This window comes from Heterodontus francisci, chromosome 35 (genome assembly GCF_036365525.1).
Source record: "Heterodontus francisci isolate sHetFra1 chromosome 35, sHetFra1.hap1, whole genome shotgun sequence".
Lineage (NCBI taxonomy): Eukaryota > Metazoa > Chordata > Chondrichthyes > Heterodontiformes > Heterodontidae > Heterodontus > Heterodontus francisci.
Genome location: NC_090405.1, coordinates 26789351 through 26802875, shown reverse-complemented (window position 1 = coordinate 26802875; position 13525 = coordinate 26789351). Strand labels below are relative to the sequence as shown.

General features: G+C 46.6%; 1 non-coding gene across 1 annotated transcript; it reads right to left on the bottom strand.

Moving 5' to 3' along the window:
* Positions 1 to 13228: 13228 nt before the first annotated feature.
* trnat-ugu (transfer RNA threonine (anticodon UGU)) lies at positions 13229 to 13300 on the bottom strand. The gene has a single exon. It is a non-coding gene; the product is annotated as a tRNA-Thr (tRNA).
* Between the last annotated feature and the right edge of the window lie 225 nt (positions 13301 to 13525).

Here is a 13525-nt window from a genome sequence, read left to right as displayed (position 1 = left end):
TTCAGGGTCATGCTGTGCTTCCCAGGTGCTTTTCTGCTGGCTAGAGAATGAATGGCATCACTGAGTTCCGATTTTGTTGGCTGTACGTCCAGCTCATCCATGACTGGTAGAGACTGGGCTGCATTGAGGGGGGTCTCAGTGACAACATTTTCCCTGGAGTACAGTTCTAGGTAGTGCTCCACCCAGCAGTCCATTTACTTCCGTTGGTCAGTGATTGTGTCCCCTGATTTAGATTTGAGGGGCACGATCTTCTTGATGGTTGGCCCAAAAGCTCTCTTAATGCCATCATACATTCCTCTGATGTTTCTGGTGTCAGAGGCCAGCTGATGTTAACTCGCTCGGGGCTTTCTTGTAGTTCAACAGTGCAATGCGCTTAGCGGCTATGACAGGTTCCAGCTCTTCAAAGTGTGATTTAAACCAGTCTGCATTCTGCTTCACACGTTTGCCATAGGTGATCATAGCTGAGTCATAGATGGCATCTCTGATGTGGGCCCACTTGGTCTCTGCATCCCCTGTAGGAGTGTTTTGAAGGACTTTATCAAGTGAATTTAGAAACTTACGTCACAGCTGTGGATAAGAAATTCTGCTAGTGTTGCTGTGCAGGCGGCCCTTCCGCTTAGAGTGATGCAGCTTCTTTGGTTTGAGTCTAACCTTGCTGCATACCACACACTGCACACCACACAGATCCTTGTCCACTCAACACAGTATTAGACTGGCAGTGAAGTAAGCTTGTATGCAGCTTGCTGTGAAATGGCATAAGACTGACATCTCTTGGTGTGAAATAGAACTGCAAGAGGGAAATTGATTGATAATAAAAAGCTCGGTGGGACTGTAAGCTGTGAGGGGGATACAAAGGGCCGGAATTTCTTTGGTTCACTCCCCCCGAGATTCCGGCCCTGCTCCAATTCTGGTCTTTTGAGCATCGCTGATTTTTATTGCTCCACCGCTGGCAGCTGTGACATCAGCTGTCCAGGCCCGAAGCCTGAGATTTCCCTCCCTGAACTCTCCGCCTCTCGACCTCTCTTCCCTCCTTTAAAACACTCATGGAAGCCTATTTCTGTGACCAAGCTTTTGGCCATCTGCTCTAATACGGTCTTGTGTGGCTTGGGGTCCAAATTTACTTTCCGACACTCCTGTGAAGTGCCATGGAACGCTGTATTACGTTAAAGGTGCTCTATAAATTTACACACAAGTTGTTGTTGTTTTTGGTCTGGAATGTATTGCCCGAGAGGATGGTGGAAGGAGACTCAATCGTAAGGTTGAAAAGGGAATTTTGATAAATAGTTGAAAGGAAATGAAAGAGCTGCCACAGGCACGATGGGCCGCCCTGGTTGTAGATGTCGTCGTCGTCATCCTTCCTTCTATGTGAGCGCAAAAGCAGACCCCCAACTATCACAAATTCTGCAGTTGAGTATCCCACATTTGAAGACATCGCAGGCATCAGCAAACCCACAGTACAATAGGTTAGCCTCATCCTGGGAGAACTTTTTTTTTTATTTCCAAAATATACTTTATTCATAAAAATCTGTAAAAATTACATTCCCAAACAGTTTAAAACAGCATCAAGTCAAAAAATACAAACAGTGCAAAGGTGATCAGTTACCTTCTATACAATCATGAGTTGCCTCACAACTCTTCCATTTCATTGTCATTTTACATTTAAAGCACACAGAATTTTCCCGATACAGTTCGAGGGGTTTCCCATGGATCCAGCCCCCCAGTTCAGCTTGGTGGGGGGACCTTACACTGTGGTCTTTCCCCATTGAGCCTTTGCTGCGGCTGCCCCAAGCTTAAGTGCACCCCTAAGCACGTAGTCCTGGACCTTGAAACGTGCCAGTCTGCAACATTTGGTCGTGGACAACTCTTTGCACTGGAAGACCAGCAAGTTTCAGGCAGACCAAAGGGTGTCTTTCACTGAATTGATAGTCCTCCAGGAACAGTTGATGTTTGTAGCAGTGTGCATCCCTGGGAACAGTCTACAGAATCCTGTGTTACCAAGCTGCTTGGAATAAATCATGACAAAAACCACTGCATTGCTCTGCCTGTTTTTTTTTTAATTTCCAAAATATACTTTATTCATAAAAATCTGTAAAAATTACATTGCCAAACAGTTTCCAAACAGCACCAAAAAATACAAACATTGCAAGGGAGATCAGTTTCCTTTAATACTGTCATGAGTTTCTTCCCAACCCTTCCATTTCACAATTGTCATGTCAATTACAGTTTTACATTTACAGCAGTTGAGAATATTAACAATACAGTTTGAGGAGTTTGCCTGCCTGTTTTGTTTTTATTATAGTTTTTTCTATGCTAGGTAGATATGCTGTAAACTGCCCCACACTGACACCTGACATCACACACCACCTCTTACGGTTTCAATACACAGTTGTATAAATCATCTTGTCACACTATTCAGAATCTGATGCTAAGTTGACATGGTAATTCTCCGCAGCTATTGCACTGTATCATTTATTGGACCTTTCAAGAAAATACTGCATGTATCCAGGGCCTGCAATGCTCATGTGCATATTACCCTTAAAAGGATATCAACATGCTCCACCCCGCCGCTCAGTTGCCTTCCTTCAGGCCACCAGGAAGTAATTGTTTGCCTTCTCTTCCTTTGAAACACCATTCCGAATCTGATACTTTGGAAAAAGCAATGGAGCAGCTCTGTAACACAGGAGTCTGTGCTCTACGGGATGTTCCCAGGGACGCACACTGAGATAAACATCAACTGCTGCTGGAGGACTATCAATTCGGTGAAAGACGCCCTTTGGTCTGCCCTAAACTTGCTGGTCTTCCAGCGCAAAGAGTTGTCCACGACCGAATGTTGCGGACTGGCACATTCCAAGGTCCAGGACTACGTGCTGAGGGACGCACTAAAGCTTGGGGCAGCTGCAGCAAAGGCTCAATGGGGAAAGACCATTGTGTAAGGTCCCCCCACCAAGCTGAACGGAGGGGCTGGATCCATGGGAAATCTCTCGAACCGTATCAGGAAAATTTTCATGTGATGTAAAATGTACATAGCATGAAAAATGAAACGGAAGGGTTGTGAAGCAACTCACTCCTGTATTGAAGGAAACTGACCTCCTTTGCATTGTTTGTATATTTTGACTTGGTGCTGTTTGGAACTGTTTTGTCATGTATTTTTTCCAGATTTTTATGAATAAAGTATATTTTGGAAAGAAAAAAAAATCCTCTACATATTGAGCTAAAAAGTTCTCCTGTATACATTTTAAGAACTCCACTCCATCTGAGCCCTTAACACGATGACTATCCCAATTAATGTTGAACATTGAGTTCAATAATTTCAGAGCATGACCGGCCCCCCATTTTACTTTAATTTTTAGTTATTTTTTCTTTTTTACATTTTTTACATTTTTTTTGTATGTTTATTTTTTTTCATCTTAGTTTGTTCAGTTTGCTTACCCACTGTTTTTAATGTTTATACTTGCTGTTCAATTTTCAGTCCGTTAACACCCGATCTGTACTAATGCTTTGTCTTTCAACACACCATTAACATATTGTTTGCCTTTGCTCCATATCCTTCTGGTCAGCTATTCTGTGACCTTGTCCTATCTACACCTCCTTTGTTATCTCTTGCCCCACCCCACGCTTTACTTGCTTATAATCTTTTACATTTCTAATATTTGCCAGTTCTGAAGAAGGGTCACTGACCTGAAACGTTAACTCTGCTTCTCTCTCCACAGATGCTGCCAGACCTGCTGAGTATTTCCAGCATTTCTTGTTTTTATTTCAGATTTCCAGCATCTGCAGTATTTTGCATTTATTTTATGTATAACCACGGTGTACCTATAACCACGTGAAAGGTTTATTTGGAGCAGAATGATGTTTTTCATCAGAATAAATATTTGAAACCATGAAGTGTAGCCCTTTATCCCCACAATAAAAACATGGCTCTTATTTTCTAGACTTAACGATTTTTAGGTTGGCGACCACAATGAGATGGTGAAGAACCACATTCTGTTCTGGAGCTGAGGGTTGCAGACCCCTGGTCTAAGCAGAATGAAGCAGTTTGAGAACTGAACCTGACTTCACAATGGACCACAAGGGGACTAAAGAGATCACGGTCAATATTCCCTCCAATCTATCAGACCATGAACGTTCCCATGCAGGCTGCACATTTTTATTAAGGTTATTAAGATAAAGGTTCTTTCTCTTCAAAGGTGTTCAGAGGGCGAAAGAGAGACAGAGGGAAATGTCCCGACTCCAGAAAAGAATGCAAAATCTGCTCTGGCTGCAGTCGATGGGGGTCGAGGTCAAGGAGGACTTCCAAGAGGTGAAGAACCAGCAGGCCTCGCTCTTTGCCACGGAGGCCTCCAAGATCATCTTCCGGTCCAGAGTCCTCTCCATTGAGCAGGATGAGACGTGCTCGCGTTCCTTCTCCCAAAAGAGAGAGCTCTGTTATCAGCAGCTTGAAGGAACAGGATGGCTCAGTAAGGTCTTCGCAGTCTGACATAGCAGCACAGTGGCGCAGTGGTTAGCACCGCAGCCTCACAGCTCCAATGACACGGGTTCAATTCTGGAGACTGCCTGTGTGGAGTTTGCAAGTTCTCCCTGTGTCTGTGTGGGTTTTCTCCGGGTGCTCCGGTTTCCTCCCACAAGCCAAAAGACTTGCAGGCTGGTAGGTAAATTTGCCATTATAAATTGCCCCTAGTATAGGTAGGTGGTAGGGAAATATAGGAACAGGTGGGGATGTGGTAGGAATATGGGATTAGTATAAATGGGTGGTTGATGGTCGGCACAGACTTGGTGGGCCGAAGGGCCTGCTTCAGTGCTGTATCTCTAAAAAAAAAATTAAAGATTAGCGAATCCTTTTATGCTGGGCTGTAAGACGCAAAGCCCACAGACAGCACGGCTTCCCAGTTCTTCCTGTCATCGGTCACGGAGGTCTTAGAAGACAGCATGAGGGAGAGACTGGACAAGCCGCTAACTCTGGACGAGCTGACAAAGGCCATCAGGTCCATCGAGATGAGTACATCTCTCGGAAGTGACGGCTTACCGGTCGAGTTGTATTCGGCCCTGTGGGACTGGGTCGGCCCAGACCTGCTGGAAGTATACGAGAGTATGCTCCTGGCCGGCAGCATGTCAGAATCCATGAGGAAAGGCATCATCACCCTCATCTACAAGCGGAAATGGGTGAGGGCGGAAATCAGAAATTGGCGGCCCATCTCACTGCTTAATGTAGATTACATGATTCTGTCCAAAGTCATCGCCAGTCGAGTCAAGTCTGGTCTGGAGTTGGTGATTCACCCTGACCAGACCTGCACTGTACTCAGCAGGAAGATCTCTGATAGTCTCACACTACTCAGGGATATGGACATCTGCCTCATCAGCTTGGACCAGGAGAAGATTTTTGACGGGATATTGCACACATTCATGATGGACGTGCTCTCCAAAATGGGGTTTGGGGAGGGAATATGCAATTGGTTCAAACTGCTTTACACAAACATCAGTAGTGCTGTCTCAATCAATGGGTGGGAATCATAAAGTTTCCTGATCCAATATGGAGTCAGACAAGGCTGTCCTCTCTCCCCTGTCTTGTCTGATTGCTGTATCGAACCTTTTGCTGAGTCCATTAGGAAGGATGCAGGCATAAGAGGGGTGACAATCCCAGTCAGTGGACGCACTCAGGTAAAAGCCTCCCTGTACATGGACAATGTCGCTGTCTTCTGCTCGGATCCACCATCCCCTCGCAGACAGATGAGCATCTGTGACCAGTTCGAACCAAAGTCAACTATGGCAAGAGTGAGGCCATGTTCTTTGGGAACCGGGCCGACCGATCCTTTGTCCCCTTCACCATCAGGTCAGACTACCTGAAGGTGCTGGGAAGGGCCGGGGCCTGCTCCAAAACCTGGAAGGAGCGAGTGGCCAGGGTACACAATAAACTGAGTGTGTGCGAGCAGCGATCTCTCTCCATTGTGGGTAAGAAAATGGCCATCAGGTGCGAGGCACTCTCGTTGTTGCTGTACGTGGCGCAGGTCTGGCCCATACCCCACTCCTGCACTGTGGCAGTCACCCGAGCCATTTTCCGCTTTATCTGGAGATCTAAAATGGACCAGGGCGGGAGGGACACGATGTTCAAACCTCTGGACAAGGGCGGGAAAAATGTACCCAACGTCGCCCTCATCCTGATGACCACCTTCGTGTGCAGCTGCATCAAGCTGTGTGTAGAGCCCCAGTACACAAACACCAAGTGTCACTATGTGCTGAGGTTTTATCTGTCCCCGGTGTTGCGAAGGATGGGTCTGGTCACATTGCCGTGGATCGCTTCATCCAGTTGGACTGTGCCGTACCAGCTATCCTTCGTGGGAATGTTTCTGCGGGAAAACACCTTTGACCACCAATCCATCAGGCAGTGGTCTGCACGGAACGTCCTCAAGGCCCTACGGGAAAAGGAGATGGTGGATCCAGTCGGATGGTTCCCTGAGCAGACTGCCAAAGTCATTTGGCAAAATGCCTCATCACCAGAACTTTCAAACAAGCACCAAGATGTAGCTTGGCTGGTGGTAAGAAGAGCCCTTCCTGTCGGATCCTTCCTGCATGCCCGGAGTCTCGCCCCCTCCACACACGGCCCTCGAGGTGGCTGTGGTGGGGAAGAGACAGTTGCCCACCTCCTTCTGGAATGTGTCTTTGAAAAGCAGGTGTGGAAAGAGATGCAGTGGTTTTTGTCGAGGTTCATCCCAAGCAGCTCTGTAACACAGGAGTCTGTGCTCTACGGGCTGTTCCCAGGGATGCACACCGAGATAAACATTAAATGCTGCTGGAGGACCATCAATTTGGTGATAGACACTCTTTGGTCTGCCCGAAAACTGCTGGTCTTGCAGCGCAAAGAGTTGTCCACGACCGAGTTTTGCAGACTGGCACATTCCAAGGTCCAGGACTACGTGCTGAGGGACACACTAAAGCTTGGGGTAGCCACTGCAAAGACTCAATGGGGAAAGACCACTGTGTAAGGTCCCCCCGCCATAGTGAACTGAGCAGCTGGACCCATGGGAAACCCCTCGTGCTGTTACACCAGATATGGGTTTGCTGTAAAATGTCCATGTCAGGTAAAATGGAATGGAAGGGTTGTGAGGCAACTCACTCCTGTATTGAAGAAAACTGATTTCCTTTGCACTTTTTGGAATGTCAACTTGGTGCTGTTTTGAACTGTTGTATAATGCATTTTTTACAGATTTATATGAATGAAGCATATTTTTAGGAATAAAAACCTGGGGATTCATATGCATAGTCCTTTGAAGGTGGCAGGACACATTGAGAAAATAGTTAGCAAAGCATATCGGATCTTGGCCTTCATAAATAGAGGTTTTGAGGACAAAAGTAGGGAAGTTATGCTGAACCTGTATAAATTTCTAGTTGGGCCACAACCAGAGAATTGCATCCAGTTCTAGTCAACACACGTTTGGAGGGATGTGAGTGTCCTTGAGAGGGTGGAGGAGATTTACCAGAATGGTTCCAGACATGAGGGATTTTAGCTGTAAGGTTAGGTTGGAGAAGCTGGGGTTGTTCTCCCTGCAGCAAAGGAGATTGAGGGGAGATTTGATAGACATGTACAAGATTATAATAAATATGACAGGTTTAGATAACTTACAGGGCTATGGGGATAGAGCGGGGGAATGGGACTGAATGGATTGATTTACATGGGCTTGACGGGCAAAATGACTTCCTGTACTGTAGTGACTCCAGGACTCAATGACTCTCTCTCCTTCTCTCTCTCTCTCTCTTTCTCTCTGTCTATCGCTTTACCTCTCTCTGCCTCTCTCTCTCTATCTGTCTTTAGCTGGTCCTCTAACTTTCTATCGCACTCTCTCTCTTTTTTTCACACTCTCTCTCTCTCCATTACACACATATTTGTCAATCACATGTCACAGAAGGAAGCGTAATGAAGGAATGGCTGCACCCTTGAAAATGTTTCCAGCAGAATAGTTAAATGTTTAAAGTTTCTGTAGGGAGTTTGACCTGAGATGGTGAGAGACAAGGACGTGAGGTTATTAAAGTCTTCACCAAATGTAATAGGGAATAATTTTCTTCACTGGTGAACCCAAAGGAACAAATATGGCACAAGAATAAGAAAAGTCAGAGGATTGAGAAACATCCAATGGTTCTTCACATATACAAGTCAGCAGACCCACAGAAATACAGTAGGTTGAGAGTTCAGATCCAGTGATAGACTGGACAAATATCGAGCCAGTGCTTTTTTCTTTATAAACCCAACATCTGTCCACTTGGCTATTGCACCTCGTCTTGATGTATCTGATAATACTGATACTATTTGTATTCCACGGTTGCTTTGAAATCACAAGCAATATAAATGGATTGGGAATGTCAATGGTCAGGAACCATTAATGGATTGGGAAAGTCAATGGACTGGAAAATATCAGTGGATTGGGAAATTCTATGGACTGAGTTATATCAATGGATTGGGACAGTTCAGTACATTGTGAAACATCAATGGATTAGGAAACAGGAATTAAAGGGACAGATGGAGTTCAACCTGGAAAAGTGTGAAGTGATTCATTTTGGAAGGTCGAATTTGAATGCAGAATACAGGCTTAAAGACAGGATTCTTGGTAGTGTGGAGGAACAGAGGGATCTTGGGGTCCATGTCCATAGATCGCTCAAAGTTGCCACCCAAGTTGATAGGGTTGTTAAGAAGGCGTATGGTGTGTTGGCTTTCATTAACAGGGGGATTGAGTTTAAGAGCCGCGAGGTTATGCTGCAGCTCTATAAAGCCCTGGTTAGACCACACTTGGAATTTTGTGTTCAGTTCTGGTCGCCTCATTATAGGAAGGATGTGGAAGCTTTAGAGAGGGTGCAGAGGAGATTTACCAGGATGCTGCCTGGACTGGAGGGTATGTTTTACGAAGAAAGGTTGAGGGTGCTAGGGCTTTTCTCATTGGAACGAAGAAGGATGAGAGGTGACTTGATAGAGGGGTACAAGATGATGAGAGGCATAGAGTGGATAGCCAGAGACTTTTTCCCAGGGCGGAAAGGGCTATCACCAGGAGGCATAATTTTAAGGTGATGGAGGAAGGTTTCGGGGAGATGTCAGAGGTAGGTTCTTTACACAGAGAGTGGATCTCTAGCAGAGCAAGACTACACCTTCTTCTGGCAGGGCAGGGATCCTGAAGAACCAAGACAGCATGGAGTGGGCCTCGCCATCAGAAACTCCTTGCTCAGCATGATCGAGCCTCCCTCAAATGGCTCGGAATGCATACTGTCCATCCGACTGCTCACCACCTCTGATCCAGTACACCTATTCAGCATCTATGCTCCAACACTCTGCTCCCCACATGAAGCGAAAGACCAGTTCTACGAGCAACTCCATAACATCATTAGCAGCATCCCCAACACCGAACACCTATTTCTGCTGGGGGACTTTAATGCCAGGGTTGGGGCCTACCATGACTCATGGCCCTCCTGCCTTGGGCGCTATGGCGTTGGAACGATGAATGAGAATGGGCAGAGACTGCTTGAGTTGTGTACCTATCATAACCTCTGCATCACCAACTCGTTCTTTCACACTAAACCCTGTCACCAGGTTTCATGGAGGCACCCAAGATCGCGTCGTTGGCACCAGCTAGACCTCATTGTCACAAGGCGAGCCGCCTTAAACAGTGTTCAAATCACACGCAGCTTCCACAGTGCGGACTGCGACACCGACCACTCCCTGGTGTGCAGCAAGGTTAGACTCAGACCAAAGAAGTTGCATCATTCCAAGCAGAAGGGCCACCCGCGCATCAACACGAGCAGAATTTCTCACCCACAGCTGTTACAAAAATTTCTAAATTCACTTGTAACAGCCCTTCAAAACACTCCCACAGGGGATGCTGAGACCAAGTGGGCCCACATCAGAGACGCCATCTCTGAGTCAGCTTTGACCACCTACGGCAAAAGTGCGAAGAGAAATGCAGACTGGTTTCAATCTCATAATGAAGAGCTGGAACCTGTCATAGCCGCTAAGCGCATTGCACTGTTGAACTACAAGAAAGCCCCCAGCGATTTAACATCCGCAGCACTTAAAGCAGCCAGAAGCACTGCACAAAGAACAGCCAGGCGCTGCACAAACGACTACTGGCAACAGCTATGCAGTCATCTTCAGCTGGCCTCAGACACCGGAAACATCAGAGGAATGTATGATGGCATGAAGAGAGCTCTTGGGCCAACCATCAAGAAGATCGCCCCCCCCTCAAATCTAAATCTGGGGACATAATCACTGACCAACATAAACAAATGGACCGCTGGTTGAGCACTACCTAGAACTGTACTGCAGGGAGAATGCTGTCACTGAGACTGCCCTCAATGCAGCCCAGCCTCTACCAGTCATGGATGAGCTGGACATACAGCCAACCAAATCGGAACTCAGTGATGCCATTGATTCTCCAGCCAGCGGAAAAGCCCCTGGGAAGGACAGCATTACCCCTGAAATAATCAAGAGTGCCAAGCCTGCTATACTCTCAGCACTACATGAACTGCTATGTCTGTGTTGGGACGAGGGAGCAGTACCTCAGGACATGCGCGATGCCAATATCATCACCCTCTATAAAAACAAAGGTGACCGCGGTGACTGCAACAACTACCGTGGAATCTCCCTGCTCAGCATAGTGGGGAAAGTCTTTGCTTGAGTCGCTCTAACCAGGCTCCAGAAGCTGGCCGAGCGCGTCTACCCTGAGGCACAGTGTGGCTTTCGTGCAGAGAGATCGACCGTTGACATGCTGTTCTCCCTTCGTCAGATACAGGAGAAATGCCATGAACAACAGATGCCCCTCTACATTGCTTTCATTGATCTCACCAAAGCCTTTGACCTCGTCAGCAGACATGGTCTCTTCAGACTACTAGAAGAGATTGGATGCCCACCAAAACTACTAAGTATCATCACCTCATTCCATGACAATATGAAAGGCACAATTCAACATGGTGGCTCCTCATCAGAGCCCTTTCCTATCCTGAGTGGCGTGAAACAGGGCTGTGTTCTCGCACCCACACTTTTTGGGATTTTCTTCTCCCTGCTGCTTTCACATGCGTTCAAGTCCTCTGAAGAAGGAATTTTCCTCCACACAAGATCAGGGGGCAGGTTGTTCAACCTTGCCCGTCTAAGAGCGAAGTCCAAAGTACGGAAAGTCCTCATCAGGGAACTCCTCTTTGCTGACGATGCTGCTTTAACATCTCACACTGAAGAGTGCCTGCAGAGTCTCATCGACAGGTTTGCGGCTGCCTGCAATGAATTTGGCCTAACCATCAGCTTCAAGAAAACGAACATCATGGGGCAGGGCGTCAGTAATGCTCCATCCATCAATATTGGCGACCACGCTCTGGAAGTGGTTCAAGAATTCACCTACCTAGGCTCAACTATCACCAGCAACCTGTCTCTAGATGCAGAAATCAACAAGCGCATGGGTGAGGCTTCCACTGCTATGTCCAGACTGGCCAAGAGAGTGTGGGAAAATGGCGCACTGACGTGGAACACAAAAGTCCGAGTGTATCAGGCCTGTGTCCTCAGTACCTTGCTCTATGGCAGTGAAGCCTGGACAACGTATGCCAGCCAAGAGCGACGTCTCAATTCATTCCATCTTCGCTGCCTCCGGAGAATACTTGGCATCAGGTGGCAGGACCGTATCTCCAACACAGAAGCCCTTGAGGCGGCCAACATCCCCAGCTTGTACACACTACTGAGTCAGCGGCGCTTGAGATGGCTTGGCCATATGAGCCGCATGGAAGATGGCAGGATCCCCAAAGACACATTGTACAGCGAGCTCGCCACTGGTATCAGACCCACCGGCCGTCCATGTCTCCGCTTTAAAGACATCTGCAAACGCGACATGAAATCCTGTGACATTGATCACAAGTCGTGGGAGTCAGTTGCCAGCGTTCGCCAGAGCTGGCGGGCAGCCATAAAGACAGGGCTAAAATGTGGCAAGTCGAAGAGACTTAGTAGTTGGCAGGAAAAAAGACAGAGGCGCAAGGGGAGAGCCAACTGTGCAACAGCCCCGACAAACAAATTTCTCTGCAGCACCTGTGGAAGAGCCTGTCACTCTAGAATTGGCCTTTATAGCCACTCCAGGCGCTGCTTCACAAACCACTGACCACCTCCAGGCGCGTATCCATTGTCTCTCGAGATAAGGAGGCCCAAAAGAAGGTGGGTGCGTGGAATGCACTGCCAGCGGTGGTAGTGGAAGCAGATACATTAGGGACATTTAAGTGACTCTTGGATAGGTACATGGATGATAGTAGAATGAAGGGTATGTAGGTAGTTTGATCTTAGAGTCGGTTAAAGGTTCGGCACAACATCGTGGGCCGACGGGCCTGTACTGTGCTGTACTGTTCTATGTTCTAGATGAAAGGATGGCAAACATCAATGGATTAGAATGTGGAGAGGCAGGAAAAAATGATGCCATTTTAAGTAGGGGGCCGGGGGTTAGTAGAAACAGACCAGGGCTATTTTACTCTCTATCTCACTCCTTTCTTCTATCTGGCTCATTATCACATCCTCTCTCTTTCAGAGCAGTGGGAATCACTGGAACCCACACTTGTTGCTCAGGTTTTTGGTTCCAGGAAAATACAAGATCCACATCAGAATGACAGGAAAGATAAATGTGATTCATAGCCAATCATATTCCTTTTGGTGATGTGTGCTCAGCCTTGTTATATCAGCAAAGGCAGCAGGAAATGCAAATCCTGAAGAGTTTTGATAGAGTGAAGAAGGAGAAAATGTTGCCAGTGACAGAAGGGTCAGTAACCAGAGGAAACACATTTAAAGTAATTGACAAAAGAATTCGAGTTGTGATGAGGAGATTGTTTTTTCCGCAGTGTGTTGTTCTGGTCTGGAATGCAATCCTGAAAGGTCAGTGGAAGCAGATTCAATGTTAACTCAAAATGGAATTGGATATATACCTGACATGGAAAATATAACAGGGCAATGGGGGAAAGGACAGGAGTGTGGGATGTGGGATTAATAGAATAGCTCTGTTAAATATCAAGCAAATGCACAGTAATAAGGTTCAGTGCTTGGACCTCAGATATTTTCACTCTATCAATGGCAGAGAAGGTTCGAGGGACCATGTAGCTACTCCTCATGTTCTTCCCAGTGTCCAGGATAAAGTATAACATGACACTGATTTCCAGATGGTCAAAACAATCAGGGGAAAGCAAACGCAATGGGCATCCTTCAGGAAAACATCACATTTAAAGTGAGGAACTAATCATAAGGCACGGACAGGGATTGAACCCATGATCTTCAGTTTACAAGATTGACGCCTTACCACTTGGCCACCATGCCTTTTGTTAATTGATATCTGAGGCTCCAGAGGAGGATTTGTGATTCTTTTTCAATTTGGTTGAAACAGCATCGAGAAACATGCACAGAAATAAAGAGGGATTGTGGAATGGGGAACAGATCAGCCTCATTTCCATCATCAGCATCATGAAATCTTCATTCAGACGTTCCATTCCCATCCTCAGCTTTTCTCACATCTGTACAATAATATAAGAGTGGACATTGGGT